Source organism: Manacus candei, unplaced genomic scaffold (genome assembly GCF_025592945.1).
Source record: "Manacus candei isolate 608988 ecotype Guabito, Panama unplaced genomic scaffold, ASM2559294v1 h1tg000045l, whole genome shotgun sequence".
Taxonomy (NCBI): domain Eukaryota; kingdom Metazoa; phylum Chordata; class Aves; order Passeriformes; family Pipridae; genus Manacus; species Manacus candei.
The window spans coordinates 5,076,822-5,090,184 of NW_026138093.1; the positions used below are offsets into that span (position 1 = coordinate 5,076,822).

The 13,363-nt window shown below is 51.3% G+C and overlaps 1 pseudogene; it reads left to right on the plus strand.

Annotated features, from left to right (window-relative positions):
• LOC127474811 (zinc finger protein 208-like) overlaps positions 1 to 13,363 on the plus strand; it is a 1,297,692-nt pseudogene that overhangs the window by 88,305 nt on the left and 1,196,024 nt on the right.

Genomic DNA, 13,363 nt, shown 5'->3' on the forward strand with positions numbered 1-13,363 from the left:
CCTCTGGCAGCCTCTCCCAGCTCGGGAACCCTCCAGTTTGCAACACTCCAAAGACCATCGCTGATGCCCAGGACAATTCTGATCCCCCTCAACAAACACTCCTCCAGCTGTGACCCTTGTCTGTTGGCAAACACAAAGGGATTTGGGGGAGTGTTTCCCTGACAACCAGGAGAATTTGGGAGAGGGACCTTTGCACACCCAGTTCTTGATGTGTCCACACATCTCTGCCTGGGTGTGGGTGTGAATTGACTGTGGGGTGAATGTTGTTCTTGTGAATCTCTAATTCAGTCACTGTTAAAATTGTAGCATATGCTATTGAATCACTTGATAATTGTTCAATAGGTCAATGAGTAAGTGCTACTAATGTCTTTTGCCTCCTTGTCTTTGGATCAAAATCCTTTGCACCCTGACTCAAGACTCTGTGTAAATCATTCTCTTTCATCAAAAAATATATTTTTTTTCATGACTTCCACTTTAAAATCTTCCTCCTTAGCTAAACTACAAAACAGCTCCAATTAGCAGTAGAAATCTTGATGACTTGAAGACAATTAAAAGAAAGGAAAATAATTTGTTTTCCTGTGTTTTAATGGTCCCAAAGTGTGTTTGGAGTTGCATCAGTCCAAGATAGGCCATGTCAGAAGTGGTGAGGTTGGGGGGTGAGGAGGAAGGCTGATCATCCAGGGTCAGTGTGGATCTCCTGAGGAGACACTCAGCATCAAGATCACTTGGAGAACACCTCTATCACCTCTTCTCTAAACTTAAAAATATCTATAATTGAATTAAAACAAAAAAAGTACAAACTTCGAAGACTTGTTTTGAAATTACCTTGAAGACAATTAAAGGAAAACAAAGAGATCCTGAGAGATTTCTGGATTTTAATGAGCCCCACAGTGTGTTTGCAGCCCAGCCCATGGTCCTGAGGTACTGAGAGAAGATTGAAGCAGCTGCTGAAGAAGTCAGAAGCCAAAGTGCAAGTGCCTTGAAGCATTGCTGGGCCCCACTGAGGGCAGGCACTGCCAAAGCCTCCCCAGGGACTCCTTGGAGCAGCTCCTTGGAGGCCAGGAGTGCAGGCAGACAAAGGCTCTGGGCAGGCCCCTGCAATGCTGAGCAAAGCCTGCCTTGGTTTTGTGGAGCACAAAGGCCAAGGCCTGAGCCCCAGGCCCTGGCCCAGCAGATCCTGTCCCTCCCGGCTGGCTCAGGGCTGTTTGGGGGGCACTGGGATGGGAGGGGGAGGAACAACAAAGGCCAAAACTGGGCAACCCCTGCCAGGCTCCTGAGGGAGGGGCGAGGCAGAAACCAAGTGCAGAACCTGCCAGGAAAGTGTCTTGTGGTGGCCTGAGTGGCAGAGGCAGCTGCCAGAGGCAAGGGGACAAAGGCCTGGGTGCCTTTGGGCCTTGCAGCCCTGCCAGAGCCCTTGGCCATCTCTCCTGCAGGCTGTCCTGCCCTGGCCCTGCTGCTGCTCTGGCCTTGCAGGCTGCACACACCCCTCCTGCTTTCCCACCCCCTCCCAGCAGCATTTCTAGACCCTCCCTGATGGCTCTGCACCAGCTCTGGCTGTTCCCTGGAACACAAAGCCATGGGCTGATCCTGACTCCCTCTGGGTCACCTCTTGCAGCACAAGGGTCCCCATTGAGTGTCATTTCATTTTCCTCACCTTCACTCCCAGCTTTCCATGCTACTCTTTGTGGAGTTTTCATTCTATTTCCAATATGGAGAAAAGCTCCATCCTGTCAGATCTCCTCTAGACTCTCTCCAGTTCTTCCTCATTCCTCCAGAATGGGGAACCTCACAGACAGACAGACCAGTCCAGATGTGGTGACCCCAGGGCTGAGTCCAGGGGGGTGACAACTCCCTTCTCTGGGTGCCCACACTCCCCCTAAGGCAGCCCCATGTGCAGTTGGCCTTAAATCAAGGGGCCATTCTGATTCTTTGTAATGTCATGGAATCAAGTGGCACCGTGACACTGCAGGGCCTCATGGAACCAAAGGAATGCAGGGACACTGTGGAATCTCATGGAACCAAGGGCCCATTGTGACATGCGGGGTCTCTTTGGAATAAAAGGAACCCTGAGACATCTCAGAACCTCCTGGAACCAAGGGGCCACTGTACCTGCCCAGAACTCCATGGAATCAAGCAGAGCCGCTGCCTCCCCCCCGCCGCCGCACGGACCGGAGTCGCCGGCTCTGCCCCGCTTGGACACCTCTGGAGTCAGCGTGTTCTTGGGCAGCACAGCTGATCTGAGATGAGAAAGTTTTCCAGATTTTACTTTGCCCCCTTCTTTCCAGTGGATATGTTTTTTGTTCTTTGTTCATTCAGGGAGAAGGGAGACAGGTGTTGACCCCTGTTTTTATCTGTTTGCAAAATGGAGTTGGGCAGGGGGGAGAGAGGAGACAATTTCTCTCTCTGCTGTTGCTTTGAATAGTTCTGTTGGTATTGCTGGTTTTGCTGTTATATTTCCTGTCAGTAAACTCTTATTGTTTTCACTTATAGCTCCTTGTATTTTGTCTCCCTATAGTGGTGGGGAATAAAAGAGGAGTGAATTCATTTCATTGGAGTTCCCGCCCCAATATGTGTCTTTAAACCAGGGTTTGCTCAAGAGCTCCCTGAAATTTGGCATCATCCACAAAGAACTTGAAATACTTTTTGTCCCATTGTGCAGAGAGATAATAAAGATGTTCTACAGTGGTGTTCAAGGGCTGGTCACTGAGGGATTTCACCAGGAAGTTGCTGCCAAGAGGAATTTGTACCATGGATTTTATTTGACACTCTTCATTCAGCAACTTCCCACCCACCACATCTTCCACTTCTTCAGTCCAGCTCTCACCAGTCTGGCCATAAGGAGAGCATAAGAGACCATGTCAAGGGCCTTGATGAAGTCTGGGCACACAACATCCCCTTCTATTCCCTCCCACAGGGGTTCTGCAATCCCTGCCTTGTCCTTCCCATGCCTGGCAATGGCTGCAGGAGGACTTGCCCTATCCCCTTCCCTGCTGAACCTGAGCAGTCTGGAACTCTCCAACCCTCCTTGCTGCCCTGTTTGCAGACTGGTTCCATGTCTGCCTTTGCCAAGGCCCCAGGAAGCTCTGGGCTGGCTCTGGCCTTTCCAAGTGTTCGGGAGAGGTCTCCCAGTGACACTGCCCAGCCTTCTCAATATCCCTGACACCAAAACCTTTTCCATAGCCCACACTTCCAGAGGAGTGCCCAGGACACAACACAGGTTGTCCTGGTGGTTCTGGAGAATGAGAAGGGATTTCTTCCTCGAGGCCAACCCCTCCAATTGGATTTGAGTGCAGTTGGAAGGTTTCCTCAGCATTTTCCCTGGTGCCTCCCTGCCCTGAAGGTTTCTGACCATCAGGCTTGAGCTGAGGGGTTTGGGCAAGTGCCTGAGGAGGGGGTAGAACAAGGGCTGTGTCCAACTGTGCCAGGAGGGCTGTGCTGGGCAAGGGTGAGGAGGCTGCAGAAAACAGTGGCACTGGGGAGGTGGGAGGAGCAGGTGGAGAGACCTTGTGCCTGCCCACGCTGGGCAGGAGCTGCCCCAGGATGGCAGCTCTGAAGCACTCCCAGGATGTCCCTGTGAACAGGAGGGGAAGACTGGATCTGAAAATGGAACCTGGAAAGCAGAGAGCAGGAGTGTCATGGGGACACTGCAGGAGAGTTCCAGCCCTGGAGCAAGGTCACAGAAGAAGTGACCCAGTACATGCACTGCCCTCAGAAGATGCCACAGCATCCTGGAGATGCTGGAAGGGAGCCCAGCTCTGCTTCACAAGTTCCCAGGGCCTGTCCCTGCCTGTGCTCCAAGGGCTTCCAGCCCCCAGGACTGTGCTCAGAGAGCACTCAGGCCTTACAGCGAGAAAGGGGCTCAGGAGGACAGTGTGGAAGTGGCAAGAGAGCAGCTCTGCAAAGACCAAGCACTGCTGCTCCCTGGCAGTGCTGCTGGGCTGGGATTATTGTCCCCTTCCCGTTTGCAAACACACCCTGTCCTGCAGTGTGCTGTCCTTTAGGAACAGCTAAGAAGAAGGGTCTTGGACAAAGAAGGCACTGCAGAGTCCTTTATTTTGTTTAAATACACAGAGAGTACAATTCATCAGTTATACATCTATGGGTCCAATTCAATGAGTAGACACTAAATTAGAAGGTAGATGCATAACAATATTTAATTGCACAGAAAATTATTGCCAGAAGAACCTGATGACCTCCACGACAAACCTGAGCAGGAAGGCTGGGCCATTGAGGAGTCCCATTCTGAATGCTACGCACCAGAAACCTGGCACTTTATTGCTCCTGAAAAGCATCCAGTCATCATTTTTCTCAAGGCATCCTTGAGCTCCTGGTTCCTGAGGCTGTAGATGAAGGGGTTCAGTGATGGAGGCACAGCCGAGTACAGAACTGATAGTGCCAAATCCAGGGATGGGGAGGAGATGGAGGGGGGCTTCAGGTAGGCAAATGCTGCAGTGGTGATAACAATAGAGACCACGGTCAGGTGAGGGAGGCAGGTGGAAAAGGCTTTGTGCCGTCCCTGCTGAGAGGGGATCCTCAGCACAGCCCTGAAGATCTGCACATAGGAGAAAACAATGAAAATGAAACAACCAAATGTTAAACAGGCACTAACCACAAGAAGCTCAACTTCCCTGAGGTAGCCTGAGTGTGAGCAGGAGAGCTTGAGGATGTGTGGGATTTCACAGAAGAACTGGCCCAGGGCATTGCCCTGGCACAGGGGCAGGGAAAATGTATTGGCTGTGTGCAGCAGAGCATTGAGAAAGCCAGTGGCCCAGGCAGCTGCTGCCATGTGGGCACAAGCTCTGCTGCCCAGGAGGGTCCCGTAGTGCAGGGGTTTGCAGATGGCAACGTAGCAGTCGTAGCACATGACAGTGAGGAGATAATACTCTGCTGAGATGAAGAAGAAAAAGAAAAAGGCCTGTGCAGCACATCCCATGTAGGAGATGGTTGTGGTGTCCCAGAGGGAATTGTGCATGGCTTTGGGGACAGTGGTGCAGATGGATCCCAGGTCTGTGAGGGAGAGGTTGAGCAGGAAGAAGCCCATGGGGGTGTGCAGGTGGTGGTCACAGGCTACGGCGCTGAGGATGAGGCCGTTGGCCAGGAGGGCAGCCAGGGAGATGGCCAGGAAGAGCCAGAAGTGCAGGAGCTGCAGCTCCCACCTGTCTGTGAATGCCAGGAGAAGGAACTGGGCCATGGAGCTGCTGTTGGGCATTTGCTTTCTCTGGACATGGGGACCTGTTCAAGGAGGAAATAACAGTGACAAGTTAGGGCAGAACATTCTGAGAAAAATCAAAGCTGCTTTCCAACACCCCTCTCACTGCTCCATTGGTTTTCCTTTTCTAGGAGCCTCTCCTTCAGCTCCATGGCTGGAGCCCTGGTTGGGGCTCACTACATCTTCCATGAGGAGCAGACCCTCTGCCCACTGGCTGTGAGGGGTCAGCCCTGCTCTGCACTGGTGGGGTCATGTGTATGGTGGGCACAGGGGCCCGACCTGGTGTTCAGCTGTGTCAGATGGAACTGCTCCCACTGCACTCCCAGTTTCTGAGAAAAACCAGGACAGCAGAAGGCAGTGTCACAGGTTTGTTTCATTTTATTTATTTTTTTTTCCAATTCCCTCATCTCTCCTTAGGAATGTTCCTGGATGTCAGAACCCCTCAGCATTTCTGATCCACTCAAGGAGAACAAAGCAGGTCCTGCCAGGCAGGAGGATTGTCTGGGGCTTAGTGCAGAGTGAGAGGAGCTGGTCTGTCCCTCTCTCTTGTTCCCAACTGCCCTGGCTTTGCTTCTTCTTGAGATGGAGATTCATCCCACTCCCATTTTGTTCTGAAAAGCCACCAGACACTGTTGAGAGCAGAGGGATCCATCCCACACCCCTCAATGTCTCAGTCTGTCTCAAGGGCTCAGCACCCCACTTGGAGCCAAGGACACCTGTGGCTCATCTCCCCAACCCAACAGCATCTCCTGGCACAGGCACAGCATCTCTGCCCCTCTCCACTGGGGCTTTCAGAGAACACAGCTGTGCTGGGAGGATGATTTGCATTCTCCAGGGCAGCTCCCAGCTTGGAAGGACACCTCAGAAAAGAGCCAAGTGTCCTAATGATGGGGTCTGATTGAGGGAAAAAGAGCTCCTTACCCAGGCCCCCAGACTTCACTGCCCACACCCCACAGGGCAGAGGACAAGTGGAATGTCTCATTCCCAGGGACACACCTGCCTGGGGGGAATCCCAGGATCAGTGTTGGACTGTGTAGCTTGAACTCCCCTCCCCAGTGAGTCTGACTGAGAGAAGGAGGGAACAACCTCAGGACCAGGGGCAAGCTGAGAACCAAGGAAATGCACAGGGAGGGTCCAGCTGGGAGAGGCCAGAGCAGAGCCCACTGGGCACTAAGGGCAGCATCACCCTGAGCCAGCTGTGCCACCTCCCAGACACCAACAGTGCCAGCAAGTTGTTCTCAGCCCTGGACAGCTCCTCGCAGTTCCCTCTGGAACTCAAACCACCAAGCATGTGGCTTGAGAGCTTGAGAGAAATCCCTCCTTGGACCTTCCCCTCGAAGTATCCCCTGGAAAATATCCTGGGGTGCTCTGGTTCTGTGAGCAGCCCTGACCCATGAAACTCTCACTCAATAGCAGAAGAAACCTGCCCTGCCCTGCCAGGCTTTGCTCTTTCCACCCCCAGCCTCTGCCCAGCCCTGAGGGAGCTCCCCAGCCCGGCTGAGAGCTGCCCCTGGCAGTGGCAGAGCCCCTGCCCTGGCACAGCCCTGGGCTGCAGGACCCTGCTCTGCAGGACAGCTTGGGGCAGCCTGGGTGGCACAGCCTGGCTTCACAACCCTGCAGCCATCCCTGGAAGAAGGGAACCCTACTGGGATGTGCCTGGGATGGTGCAGGAGGGAGTGGGATGTGCCAGCATTAGGAGATCTTTGCACCAACTGCAGACACATTGCCCTTCATGCTGACTCACCGTGAGAAAGCCTGGAAAGATTCTTTCTCCAGTGGATCTTCCTCTCGACTTCCCTCCCAGCCCAGGCTGTGTGTAACCTCTCTCTGCCTTGCTTTTCTTCCCTGGGTGCTGCAGGCAGTACCCTCAGCCCTGCTGGGCTGTGCAGAGGAGCTGCTCACCAGCAGAGCTGTCTCTTTGAAGCTCTTCTTGCTTGCCAGGAGCTCCCTGTGTGCCAGGAGCCCGGCCCAGCTCAGCAGCACAGCAACAGCCCCAGGCATTTCATGACCCTCTGGGGGGTTTGATGTTGTTTACATGAGACTCAGTCCCTGAGAGTCAGTTCAAACAACTTTTCAAGAAGTCAAAGTGAGTTTGAAATACTGAAGTTTCTTGTAGTGCTAATGAGTCTCACAGTGGGGCACAACTGAGAACATGTCCCCAGGTTCCAGTTGGAATAGCAAACTGCAGACAGTGATGACAAGGATGGTCAAGCAAGGGAAAGGTGACTCTCATGCTGAATAGACATTGACTTGTTTCCTTAATCCAGAGGACCAAGTCCTGACCCCCAGCCCCTGGGAAGGCAGATCCTGTTCCTGCCTCATTCCTCAGGGCTCTTCCTGGGGCACTGGGATGTGGGATGTGCAGTGCCAAGGGCAGGACCATGGGGTTGCACCTGCCAGGCTGCTGAGCAGGGACAAGGAGGCCATGAGGCCCCAGGGCTGCAAGGGCCACTCCCCTCCTCCTGGCATCAGGGGCACAGACAGCAGCCCTGGCCAAAGGCCTGCAGAAGGTGGCTGTGTCAGGGCCTTTCAGCTTCTCCCCATGCCTGTCTCCTCTCCAGCCCAGGCTGTCCTACAGTGTCCATGTGTGCTGGTTTAAGAGTTAACCAGCAGGGGAAATGAACTCAACTCAAAAGAGAGATTATAGGTCAGAATAACAAATTACTAAAATAATACAATAAGTACAATCATACAAACAAACAATTGGTCTCAACCCACAAAACCCAAATGTATAACCCAGTACCCTGGGGCATGAACAAAGTGGTGTTCCTTGGGCCCCGCTTGAGTCCAAAGTAAAGGGAGAGGGGAAAAACCTGCTGGTGGGAGAGCTGCTGTAGTCTGACCAAAAGTGGTGATCGCAGTCCAGTGGTGGTCTCAGTCTGGTTGAGAGCGATGAGCTGTAGCCTTCCTCTGGATCCCAAGAGTGGTTGAAAATGTTCCAAGACTCCAAGATTATATATCCTCCAGTTCAGGCAGGAATGCTCAGTACTTCCCTCAGGGCAGGGAGTTCCACAAAGGGTGTGAGGACAGGAGCATACTCCTATCTCACAGGCCTCTTAACACCTAGTTTATAGCCTGAGGAGTCAGGCTCTATGGGCAGAGGGTGCGAATAGTCTATTGACAACAATAGTCTAGTTTCTGGGAAATGGCATGGAAGGCTATAGAATACACAGTTTTGGGTTACACCCATACCATGATGAACTGGTCTCAGCTGTCCTAACTAGGGCACCAGGGTGACTGATAGTAGCAATGAGAATGTATGATGGTTGCCATGATAACCGACTGTACCAGTGGGAAGTATGATGGTTCCTGTGGTAACTGACCATAGTAATGGGAATGTATGCTGGTTGCCATGGTAACTGACTGTAGCAACGGCAGTGTATGCTTGTTGCCATGGTAACCAACCATAGCAATGTGACTTTATGATGGTTGCCATGGTAATCGAGCATAGCAATGCGAATCTATGATGGTTGCCATGGTAACAAACCATAGCAATGGAAATGTGTGATGGTTGCCATGGTGACTGTAGCAACAGAAATGATTGATGCTTGCTGTGGTAACCCACCGTAGCAATGGGAAGGTATGATGGTTGCCATGGTAACTGACCATAGCAGTGGGAAGTATGATTGCCACGGTAACTGACCATAGCAATGGAAATGTGTCATGGTTGCCATGGTAAACTGACTGTAGCAACTGGAAGTATGATGGTTGCCATCGTAACTGACTGTAGCAACAGGAATGTATGATGGTTGCCACAGTAACTGACCATAGAAATGACAATGTATTGTGGCTGCCATGGTAACGGGCTGTACCAGTGGGAAGTATGTTGTTTGCCATGTGAACTGACCGTAGCAACGAGAATGTATGTTAGTTGCCATGGTAAACAATCATAGCAACGTGACTGTATGATGGTTTCCATGGTAACTGACCATAGCAGTGCTAATGTATGATGGTTGCCATGGTAACCTACTGTAGCAATGGGAATGTATGGTGGTTCTTATGGTAACTGACTGTGGGAATGAGAATGTATGCTGGTTACCATAGTAACTGACCGCAGCAGTGGGAAGTATGATGATTGCCATGGTAACTGACTGTAGCAATGGGAATGTATGATGGTTGTCATTGTAACTGACTATAGCAATGGGACTGTATGATGGTCGCCATGGTAACCGACTGTAGCAATGGGAATGTATGATGGTTCCATGGTAACTGACAGTAGGAACGGGAATGTATGATGTTGCCATGGTAACCGACTGTAGCAAGACGACTGTATGATGGTTGCCATGGTAACTGACCATAGAAACTGGAAATCACATGGTTGCCATGCTAACTGATCATAGCAACGTGACTGTATGATGGTTGCCATGGCAACTGATTGTAGCAGTGGACCGTATGATGGTTGTCATGGTAACCGACTATAGCCATGGGAATCTGTGATGGTTGCCATGGTAACCGACCATAACAAAGGGAATGTTTGATGGTTGCCATGGTAACCGACTACAGCCATGGGAATCTGTGATGGGTACCATGGTAACCGACAATAGCACTGGGAATGTATGGTGGTTGCCATGGTAACCGACTGTAACAGTTGGAATGTATGGTGGTTGCCATGGTAACTGACTGCAGCAATGGGAATGTATGATGGTTGCCATGGTAACCGACTGTAGGAATGGGAATGTATGATGGTTTCCATGGTAACCGACCATAGCAATTGGATTGTATGCTGGTTTCCATAGTGACTGACCATAGCAATGCGACTGGATGATGGTTGCCATCGTAACTGATAGTAGCAATGGGACTGTATGATGGTTGCCAGGGTAACTGACTGTGGAAATGGCAATGTATGATGTTTGCTATGGTAACTGACAGTAGGAATGGGAATGTATGATGGTTGCCATGGTAACTAACTGTAGCAACGGGAATATATGCTGGTTGCCATTGGTAACTGACTGTACCTGTGGGAAGTATGATGGTTGTCATGGTAACCAATTGTAGCAATGAGAATGTATGCTGGTTGCCATGGTAACTGCCCATAACAATGGAAATGTCTGATGTTTGCCATGGTAACTGACTGTAACAATGGAAATGTATGCTGGTTGAGCATACATCATGTGTGATGGTTGCCATGGTACCTATGTGTAGCACTAGGACTGTATGATGTTTGTCATGGTAACTAACTGTAGAAACGGGAATTTATGATGGTTACCATGGTAACCGACTGTACCAATGGCAATATATGATGGTTACCGTGGTAACTTACCATGGCAATGAGAATGTATGCTGGTTACCATGGTAACCAACCATACCAGTGGGAAAGTATGATCGTTGCCACGGTACCTGACTGTAGGAATGGGAATGTCTGATGGTTGCCACGGTAACTGACCTCAGCAATGGGAATGTATGGTAGTTGCTGTGGTAACTGACTGTGGCAATGAGAATATATGCTGTTTGCCATGGTGACTGACCATAGCAGTGGGAATGTATGCTGGTTGCTATGGTAAATGACTGTATCAATGCGACTGTATGATGATTCCATGGTAACTCACCATAGCAATGGGAATGTATGATGGTTTCCATGGTAACTCACCATAGCAATTGGAATGTATGCTGGTTGCCATGGTAACTGACTGTACCAGTGGGAAGTATTATGGTTGCAATGGTAACTGACCGTAGCAGTGGGAAGTATTTTGGTTGCCACAGTAAATGACTGTAGCAATGGGAATGTATTATGGTTGCCATGGTAACCGACCATAGCAATTATAATGTATTACGGTTGCCATGGTAACTGACTGTGGCAATGAGAATTTATTCTATTTGCCATAGCAACTGAACATAGCAATGGGAATGTATGCTGGTTGTCATGGCAACTGTGATTTCCTTAGACTATGAGCATGATATTTTCATCTGCAAAAACATCTGTGAGTGTCCAGAAATCTCTCAAGATGGGCTTTAAAGGTCTCAAGCACATGAGCACTAGAGAGGGGCTAAGGAGCTGTGGCCTCAGTGGTGTGGAGACTGAGGGCAGTACAGGACAGCCCTGACAGGGTTTGAAGGGAGGATTTAGAAATGGTGCATCCTTTTGTCAGAGAAGAAAATAGTAGGAGAAAGAAAGAATTAATGCCAAGTGCAGCTGGGGAGGTCCCGAGTGGACATGAGGAAAAAGGAATTTCACACCATGGAAAACACTGGGCTGGAACACATCACCCAGGAGGAGTCTGGATGAGCCCAAGGCTTTGTGTGTGCAGGAAGAGCCAGGGAGGACACAGAGATGTCAGTGCAGGAAGGTGCCAGCCAGGTGGGGCAGCCGGGGGGATGACGACAGCCTGCAGGGAAAGGGGCAGGGCATGGACACCGTAGGACAGCCTGGGCTGGAGAGGAGACAGGGAGGGGGAGAAGCTGAAAGGCCCTGACAGAGCCACCTTCTGCAGGCCTTTGGCCAGGGCTGCTGTCTGTGCCCCTGATGCCAGGAGGAGGGGAGTGGCCCTTGCAGCCCTGGGGCCTCATGGCCTCCTTGTCCCTGCTCAGCAGCCTGGCAGGTGCCACCCCATGGTCCTGCCCTTGGCATTGCACATCCCACATCCCAGTGCCCCAGGAAGAGCCCAGAGGAATGAAGGAGTGACAGGATCTGCCTTCCCAGGGGCTGGGGGTCAGGGCTTGGTCCTCTGGATTAAGGAAACAAGTCAAGGTTTGTTCAGCATCAGAGCCACCTTTCCCTTGCTTGTCCATCCTTGTCTTCACTGTCTGCACTTTTCTGCTCTAACTGGAACCTGGGGACACCTTCTCAGTTGTGTCCCTCAGTGAGACTCATTAGCACTACAAGAAACTTCAGTGTTTCAATCTCATTTTGAGTTCTTGAAAATTTTTTTGAACTTCCTGTCAGGGACTGAGTCTCACATAAACAACACCAATACCCCAGAGGGTCATGAAATGCCTGGGGCTGTTGCTGTGCTGCTGAGCTGGGCTGGGCTCCTGGCACACAGGGAGCTCCTGGCAAGCAAGAAGAGCTTCAAAGAGACAGCTCTGCTGGTGAGCAGCTCCTCTGCACAGCCCAGCAGGGCTGAGGGCACTGCCAGGCCAGCTCAGGGACACCATCAGGGCACAGACACAGCTTCAAGGGGCTCAGCACTGGCAGGAGGGCTGAGAGCTCCCTGCAGGAGGAATCTTGGCAGGGCTGCACATGGTGAGTCTGTGGCTGCAGGGCAGTGCAGGGGCAGCTCCTGGAGGCATCTCCTAAAGCTGGCCCAGCCCCAGCTGATGGGATGGGTGAGCAGGGGCTGTTTTGGGGCACTTTGGCAGAGCTGTGAAGCCGGGGGTGCAGCCAGGGTTGCCCAGGGCTGTGGGGCAGAGCAGGTTCCTGCAGCCCAGGGTGCTGTGCTGGGCAGGGACTCTGCTGCCTGCCAGGGGCAGCTCTCAGCTGGCCCGGGGAGCTGCTGCCAGGGCTGGGGCACAAGGGCTGTGGGCAAGGAGCAAACCTGGCAGCTGAGGGAGGATGTTTTCCATGTCTTGGTGTTGCAGGGTCAGACCTGCTCACAGCTCCAGATCACTACACTATATTTAATGCAGAATTTTTTGCAAAGCTTACAAAAGGCAGGGGCTACAGGAAAGGAATTAGTCCTGAGGTGTGTTTCCTGCTTAGGCATTGTATCAGAGACATTGTTCTCTCAGTTCAGGAGGCTGCACTGAAATTCCAACTCTTTTACTCTCAGAGATGAATATTTCAGGCAGTCTCAAAAATGAGCACAGGATCCTGGGCAGTGCTGAGCCTTCCCTTGGGGGTGAGCACTCTCCTGTCCCAGCCCTTGTCTTCCCTGTGGGAGGGCTCCTGTCCTGCTCTGTCCAGCACAGCTGCACCTCTGGGCTGGCACAGGGGACACTTCACAGAGCTGACCTTGGAAACAACATTTTCCTGCTCTCATCACTGCACAGGTATTTGGGGGTGTGTTTTTTAATATTTGTTTGTGTGAAATCAAAGTGAATGCAGCACAAGGTAAAGAGCAGGGCAGATGGGAAACAGGCTAAAGAACTCTGCAGCTCTCCTGGCTCTGCTTGAAACCACAGAGAGCTGAGCCCTTTTGTCTCTTGTCTTTTCTAAAGATTGCTTACATTTTCAGCAATAAAAATGAGAATTTTTACTCCTAAAAAGAACACTATGCA